The following is an 8,985-nucleotide window of genomic DNA, read 5'->3' as shown; positions in this document are numbered from 1 at the left end:
GAGTCAAGGACAGGAATCCAGGGGCACCAACAAGAACACAGGTCAGAAAGGAGTCCAGCTTCAGCCCCTCTCCTCCGTCCGGTGTCCTCATTCAGAAGTGGAGGGACTGGGGCAGGGCAGGTCAGAGCTGTGGGGGTGAGGTCCCACTGAGCAGCCCGGGGGGTGGGGGAACAGGTATCTGGAGCATAGCCAGGAACCCTTCGGGGCCGGCAGAGAGGAATGGGGTGGGGGCGGGGGGGGTGACCTCAACAGTCGTGCAGTCTGCCCGCAGTTCCTTTGCTTTCCACGCCCTTCCCCCAGCCCCTGCCCAGTGGGCTTAGGGAAGGTTTAGTGACTGCCCCCCCCGCCCCCCCCCCCCGCAAGCTTTGTTCTTGAGCAAGTGACTGGCGCAGGGTCTCACAGCTCTGAAACTGCCCCCCACACTTCCAGATCCCGGGAAGAGAGACAGCCGGAAATGGTCATTTGCCCACACCTCGGCCCTCACCCCTCTCACCCCATGCTGCCCACTCGCCGAGCCAGGCCCCTCGGGGCAGTGGGCACCACACCGCCAGCACAGTTGTGCCCACACCTCGGGACACCCATCTCTCCCATTCCCCCACTAGACCCAAAGTCCCCTGAAGTTAGGGACTCCCTGCAACCTGCCCCAGTGCTCAAAACCCAATGTCCGCAGGCCAGGTGAGTGTCAGATGGAACCAAGGAACAGATGGGCTCCCCAGGGCTGAGGCTCCGGCTGGGCCCAGCCAGGGGAAGGGGCGGGGCTCATGAGGGCAGGGGCAAGACACCACAGAGGAGGAGGGGAAATGCAGGGTCAAGTATAGCAGAGCGGCCAGGCAAGGAGAGAGGGGCATGGAGGGCCCCCCGACCACCCCAGAGGGACTGGGGAAGGGTCTTTACTAGGAGACAGAAAAGTACAACAAAGGCAGGGCGGGGTCCTAAATGACTGATCAGCCACACCTTTAAGCTCTTAACACCTCCTTAGCAGCCCACTTCCCAAAGTGGCAAGGATTAGAAAATGCAAGAAAAACAATGTTACTAAGACCTGTATAGAAATTGTCTCAACAACGACACACTCGCACGCACGCGCGCGCGCACACACACACACACACACATGCACACACGTACATGCAGCGCGTGACACAGTATCTGCTTGAATCACCGCAAAACCTGGGAGCATTGATGCAACTGCACCTCTGCTCGCGGAGGTGACTTCCCCCAGGGCAGGGCGGTCTGACCGCGGAGGTGCCCCCGGCACAAAAGGGGAGCACCAACGTTTGACAAGCGTCCAATCAGAAACACGGAAAGAGGGCCAGCGAGTTTCAGAAACCCTCCCCTCAGATGATCACAAGTTGACTCCAGACTTTTACACTCTGTCCTTTGGGATTCCAAAAAGCAAACTACAAAGACCACAGAGGCTGCCCACTGCTTTTGCGAGGGTGGTGAGGAAAAGCTGACCGGGGAGTTGACAAACCCTCCCGACGCCTCATAAGGAAGCTATTATTGGAGAATTAGGGGAGTCACCGGCTCTTGCACGGCAGCGCGGAAAGCCCAGAGGAGTCATGTAGTGAGCCCCTTTTAGGGGCTTTCTCCAGCCTGGGGACAGCCGGATAAATGGCTGCTGAGGCAGAGGGGTGAGGCAGGCAACCTCAGACCCTAAGACAGCGCTGGCAGCCAGTGGGAGCCACAGGAGCTTGCTGAATAAATGCCACGGACAGAAACACATGGAAAAGGACACACTCTTTACATATCACAGGATTGTTAGGCTCCATTGCACAGAACAACCTTCTCACTAGTTTCATAACTCGGGAAACAGTTCCCAGGTGCACCTGAATCATTAAAACAAAAGCATCCTCCCCCAACCAAACAGATGGGACACACCAAGAAGCACTCCACGTCTCCCCAGCCCCCAAGGGAAAAAAATCCCCTATAAAACCTTCCACCCTGGCCCCGGCAGACGCGCACCCCATTCTGCCTGGTGTCATTGCGCCCACTGGGCGGAAACGCAGGCCCTTGCAGATCTGGGGCAGGTCCCTTTCAGAAGGAATCCGTCCCCCAGATCCCACGGGGCTGGAGAGGACAGCCCAAGGGGTCCCCGCGGGAGCGACACCAGGATTTATTTCTACAGAGAAGGGGCCTTCGAGATGGCGATCGGGCAGAGAGGGGAAGGCCGTGGGGGCACGCGTCTGGAAACTGCTATGTGCATATCAAGTGGATAATTTTTTATAGGAAATTCTGATTGCTTGCTTATTTTAGGGGGGCTTAGGGAAATGGGGTGCAAGTTTGGACGCCGCGATGGCACAGCGGTTGACTCGGGCAGTGGGGTGGGATGCAGTGATGGACATTTCGGGGGACACCGCTGAGAAGCGCCCCGTTAACCCCACCAGTGCCCAAAGGGCCGGAAATGGAGGCGGGTTTCACCCAGGGCCTGGGATATCTCTCTCTCTTTCTCTTTACTATTATTATTTCTTTTAATTATTAGGATTGTTGTGAATAATGGAAGGGGAGGGCCCCGCCAGGCAGGGCCAGCCGGGCCGGGCCACCCACGCTGTCATCTTTTGTGCGGGGCCGGCGGGGACGCCCCGGCCCAGCCCCCGCTCGCCCCCGGCCCGGGCAGGGCGCCCCCGCCTCCCGCCCCCGGCCCCGCCATTGTCCGGCCGCGCTGCCCCCGCCCGAGGCCCGGCGAGCGCCCGGGACCGGGCGGTTAACGCCCCCAACCGCCTCGCGGGCCGGGACAAAGCACTGCGGCCGCGGCCCGAGCAGGCCGCGCCCGAGGCCTGGGCCTCGAGTCCCGGGCGCCCGCCCGCCCGCAGCCCCAGGCGCGGCGCGGGGGCGGCGGCGGCGACGGGGCCCGCGATCGGACGCGGCGGCCGCCTCCCTGCGGGCTCACCTGAGGCGGCGCGCGCGGCCCGGTCCGGAGCTGCGGAGCGCGCTCCCCCGCCCTCGGCGTCGCACCCCCAGGCCCTGCTCGGGCCGGGCCCCGCTCGGTCGCTGGCGGCCGAGCCCTCCGCGAGCGCCCCGGGCGGGGCTTATAAGGCCGCGCGCCAGCTCCGCCCCGGCTGCCATTGGCCACCGAGCCCACGCCCGCGCACCCATTGGCTGACGCTGACAGCTCCGCCCCTCCCCTCCGCGGGGCCCACCAACACCGCACGGCCCGCCCCCTGCGCGCCTCGATTGGGCGGGCGCAGGCACCGGTCTCGCCTCGCCACTGGCCGGCCGGCTAGGACACGCCGGCGCCCACCCACGTGCCCGCTGACCGGCTTGGTTCTCATTGCAGGCTGCGCACGCCAGGCAAGAGGCCGCGACCAACAGGACGGCGCTAGGCCTCAGATTGACAAGGGCGCCTCGGGGACCGCCCAACGACCGCACGGGGGCAAGAGAATATTGGCTTACGGGGTCAGCCCCAGGCGCGGACTGGCTGGGGCGGATGCCAATCACGGTCCGGGCCCCGCCCTGGTTATCAGGCTGCAACTGAGTACGTGAGATCCAGCACAACATCAGCACCGCGCCTGGCAGGCTCGGAGACCGGGTTCGAGACCCAGAGCCGGAAATTGGGTTCAGTGTTCTCCAATTCGCAAAGTCCCGAGTTAGGAAACATAGCTCCAACGTAACTCAATTTGAAAAGGAGGAGAACTGAGAACTGGTGAAATAAAAGTCAAGCAGCAAGTGCCCCTGCCTCCCCTTGCCCCCTCCCCCCCCAAAAATTCCAAGTTCATTTCCGTTGCAATCGACAAAACTTTGCAAAGACGCCAGGTCTTCAGGATAAAGCTAGGTGACCTTCGCCGACTTCCCTAAAACGTAAGGGAGGCAAGGAGTTTGGTGCCTCCTGACTTAGGTTCAAAGCTCAGCTGGGCCCACATGCCTCAGTGTGGTTGGCCTCCAGCGAAGTAACCTCGCTGGGCCGCAGTCCCCTGTGAAATGGATATGACAGCGATACAACCCCTCACCGTCGGCCCCTCTCCTGGGAAGTTTGCGCGAATTGGTGAGAGGAGGCACGTAAAGCCTTTGACCCTGTGACTTCGCGAAGTGAGCATTTAATTAAGGTTTGCCATTATCATCATCATCATGATTATTAATTGCATACCAGGCAGTAGGCTGGGCACGCTCCCATTTCGTCGGCAGGAATGTAAATCGGACAATTCGATATTTCCTAATAACGTGGCGAGTGCATCTACGCTCTATTCCTGGAGGTCTTGTACCCTGAGAAAGGGTCCGGAGCGTGGAGCTTGCCTGGTTCAAGTATGCGGCTGCAGCGCTGTACACAACTATTTCCAGATTATATAAAGAGCTTGTGGCACAGGGTACTCTGGAATACTTTTAACTATGTAGCAATTGAAAAGGGGGTAGATCTACATGTACTGTCATGGAATGATTCCCCTACAAGCCACGTGGAGAGCTGCAGAATGGACCAGAATTCTGAACAATACTGTTATGGAAAGGAACGCAGAGCAACTGTCCTGTGGTTTCTAAGAGCCCATACCTGTGGCAATGCGCAGAACAAGGCCATCCCCAAACTGAGTAAACTAAATCTTTGTGGAGAGGAGGGATCCACGTTGGTAAAAAGTGTCGTTGGTGAGTTTAATCTGCTCTAGGGTGACTTACATCGTCATGGGGCCATATTCAGATATTCCCTCAAGCAGTTAAAATTTAACTTAAAAAGTAGGAACCAGTAACTGCTCCCAAGGAACTCCCTAACCCGTGGGAAAGACAGAAATGTAATCTGGTAGCAGTAATATAGACTCAAAAGTACAATCGTGTGGGGATCCCCCTACCCCAAGCCTTTTTTTCCTCTACTTCCCAGTTAACCCCATTAGACAGTGAATTCCAGGTGTTTGGATTTCACAGACTCTGGAATTTTTTTTTTAATTGGGGGACCTAAATAGGTTGTCAGCTTTCCAATTTTGCTTAGGGGGACTTTTTATAATTTTTTCTCAAGTTCCTTTTTTTTTTTTTAATTCCAGTATAGTTGATTTACAATGTTATATTAGTTTCTGGTGTACAGGGAAATGATTCAGTTTTAATGTGTATACATACATAAATGTATATATATATTCTTTTTCATATTCTTTTCCATTATGGTTTATTACAGCATATTGAATATAGTTTCCTGTGCTATATGGTAGGACCTTGTTGTTTATCTATTTTATATATAATAGCTTGTACCTGCTAATCCCAAACTCCTAATTTACCCCTCCCCCACCCCCTTTTCCCTTTGGTGACCATAAATTTGTTTTCTAAATCTGTGAGTCTGTTTCTGTTTTGTGAATAAGTTCATTTGTAGCATATTTTAGATTTCACATATAAGTGATATCATATGTTATTTGTCTTTGTCTGCTTTACTTCACTCAGTATGAGAATCTCTAGGTCCATCATGTTGCTGCAAATGGCATTATTTCATACTTTTTTATGGCTAATATCCCATTGTATATATGTACCACATCTTCTTTATCCATTCACCTGTCAGTGGACATTTAGGTTGCTTCCATGTCTTGGCTATTGTAAATAGTGCTGCTATGAACATTGGGGTGCATGTATGTTTTCAAATTAGAGTTTTCTCTGGATATATGCCCAGGAGTGGGATTGCTGGATCATATGGTAACTCTATTTTTAGCTTTTTAAGGAACCTCTGTACTGTTCACCACAGTGGTACACCAATTCACCAATTTACATTCCCACCAGCAGTGTAGCAGGGTTCTTAGGGGGACTTTTTAAAATGCCATCTATATGTTAAGAAACTTCACAGTTGTAGAATCCAGACAGGAAGTATATTTGACAGTTCACCATACAGTCCTTTCAATTTTTCTACGTTTGAGAGTTTTCATAACAAAATGTTAGGAAAGAAAACTATAATCACTGTCATTTAATTAAAAGGTGTCCTATGCAAAGGAGGAAGGACTCAGTCTCAGAATTTTCAAATGGACAAATTGAGAACAACTCACTAATCATTTTCCAGTCTTTGCAGACAGGCGCAGATCTCACAAAGGGCTGGGGCTGGGAATCACAGGCATCTGTCCCTAAGTAAGGTCAGGAGGACCTCTGGCACTGGCCTTCAGATGACCCAAGGCCAGCTCATTTCTAACTGTTCTTCACATTCCTCTGCTTTCCCAAAACTCCCCTCCAGCTTCCACTTATAGGCTAGTCTGATGCATAAAAGATAGAGATGGACAGAAAAATAGGTCCTCCTATGTCTTTATTTTTATCTTTTGACTGCACCACATGGCTTGCGGCTTAGTTCCCCGAGCAGGGATCGAACCCGTGCCCCCCTGCAGTGGAAGCACAGAGTCTTAACCACTGGACTGCCAGGGAAGTCCCTAGATCTTCCTATGTCTCTAAAAAATAAATTTTTAGAAATACATTTGGCGGGTAGATCCTTGGCGGTCCAATGGTTAGGACTCAGCACTTTCGTCGCCGTGACCCGGGTTCAATCCCTGGTCAGGGAACTATGATCCTGCAAGACACGTGGTGCAGCCAAAATAAACATAAAAATTTTTTTTAATTTTTTTAATAAAAAAAATTTTTTAGAAAACAAATACATTTGGAGGAGGAATTCTAACATTCCATTTCACGCCAAGCAGATATCGCTAGACACATGTGTAGTATACGTTTCACTTTTATGAGCACAGACACATAAAGCAAACACCAGACCACGGCTCATGTGTTTGTTTAGGTACTAGACAAAGCGGGTTACCCCATCAATGAGCTGAATAGAAAAGAAAAACCGGCACAAAATAGTACATACACTACTGTCCTAATGTCATTCTTAAATTTGTATATAAAACAAATACTTGGAGGGAATTCCCCCGCGGCACAGTGGATAGGACTCCTCTATCCCAATGCAGGGGGCCTGGGTTCGATCCCTGGTCAGGGAACTAGATCCCATATGCATGCTGCAGCTGAGAGTTCACACGCCACAACTAAGGAGCCCTCCTGTTGCAACTAAGACCCCACGCAACCAAATAAATAAATAAATATTTAAAAAGTAATAAATACATGGAGAAACATCTGTAAACAAATATGTACCATGGCTTTGCCATATCCTCTAGTAAGCCACTTAACCTGTCTATGCCTCAGTTGTTCTGAGGTTGAATGCTGCAGTACCAACACACATGTATAAATAAAGCCTAAAAATATTAACCCTCTCAGGGGCAGGATTATGTGCTTTGGCTTTTTCTTCATATATTGTTTCCAAATGTTCTGAAGGGATTATGTATTAATTTTATAACGTGGGGTGGAGGGAGAGAAGGAAGTTTTACATTAAGAAAAAAAAAACCAACCAGGTAGATTTTAAAAGGTGGTCCATCCACACCCTGGAATATTACTCAGCCATAAAAAGGAGTGAAGTGCTGACACTTGCTACAACGTTGGATGGACCTTGAAAATACTAGGGTCAGTGAGAGAAGCCAGACACAAAAAAACTATGTGTTGTATTAATTTATTTATATGAAACATCCAGAACAGGCAAATCCACAGACAGAAAGTAGGTTAATGGTTGCCAGAGGATGGGGAAGGGTGGGAAGTGACTGCTAACAGGGATCGGGCTTCTTTTGAGGGGGGATGAAATTCTGGAACTAGACAGAGGTGATGATTGCACAACTGTGCAAATATGCTAAAACCCACTGAACTGTATACTTTAAGTGGGTGTTATGGCATGTGCAATATATCTCAATAAAACTGCTTTAAAAAAATTAAAACTACCAAAAGTCTACCAGGAAATGAATACACCTTACATTGTGATTATTTCTGCACAGCAGTGCACCTACACTTTTCTGGGGTTTGCTCGTTTTTAACAATGACATTGTTCTTAACTTTTATGTGAGAAAAAAAATTCCACAATCTCCACAATTAACACACCTCAGGGTGTTCTACCCCTGTGTGCGGCCCACTTGGGGACATTTATGGAGTTTCCTCTGATCCTCATAGCTGGGCATCTTTCCTATTTTTATTTCATGTTCACACTGATAATTTTTTTTTGAGATATAACTCGTATACCGTACAGTTCAAAGGATTTTAGTACATCCACAGGTATGTGCAATCGTCACCAAATTTAGAACATTTTCATCTCCCCAAAAAGAACCCTGCACCCTCTAGCTCTCACCCCCTCTCCCTCCCTACTGGCTAAGCATCGCTACACTAATCTGCTTTGTGTCCCTACAGATTCCTGTGTTGAGCATTTCATGTGAATGAGATCATATCATATACGATCTTTTGTGATTGCCCTCTTTCACTTAGCATAATGTTTTCAAGGACACACTTGGACATATTTGAAGGTCCAAAAGAGGCAGAGATTTATTGTTTTTGTTTAAGATTTGTTTTTGACGTGGACCATTTTTAAAGTCTTTATTGAATTCACTACAATATTGCTTCTGTTTTACGTTTTAGTTTTTTGGCCACGAGGCAAGCGGGATCTTAGTTCCCCAACCAGGGATCAAACCCACGTCCCCTGCATTGGAAGGCGAAGTCCCAACCACCCGACTGCCAGGGAAATCCCTGTTTCTTAAATCAGATCTGCCCACGTCATTGTCTAACCATCCGTACAAGGTGCCAGTGATAGGTTGGTGTGAGTAATGGCATCTGCAGAACTCGGCACTATCACCTTCCCTGGGGTTGATTGTTAAACTCGCCTCGTCCTTGGGGAATTCCCTGGTGGTCCAGTGGTTAGGACTTCACACTTCTATTGCAGAGGGCATGAGTTTGATGCCTGGTCAGGGAACTAAGATCCTGCAAGCCAAACCATGCAGCATGGCCAAAAAAAAGAATGAAAGAAACAAAGACGACAAACAAAAACAAAAAAAAAGCCATACACGAGACAAAAAGACAACCCTCAGAATGGGAGAAAATATTTGCAAACGAATCAATGGACAAAGGATTACTCTCCAAAATATACAAGCAGCTCATACAGCTCAATATCAAAAAAAACAAACAACCCAATCAAAAAATGAGAAGACCTAAATAGACATTTCTCCAAAGAAGACATACAGATGGCCAAGAGAC

This window comes from Hyperoodon ampullatus (assembly GCF_949752795.1).
Source record: "Hyperoodon ampullatus genome assembly, chromosome: 4".
Lineage (NCBI taxonomy): Eukaryota > Metazoa > Chordata > Mammalia > Artiodactyla > Ziphiidae > Hyperoodon > Hyperoodon ampullatus.
This window is presented reverse-complemented; position numbering follows the sequence as displayed.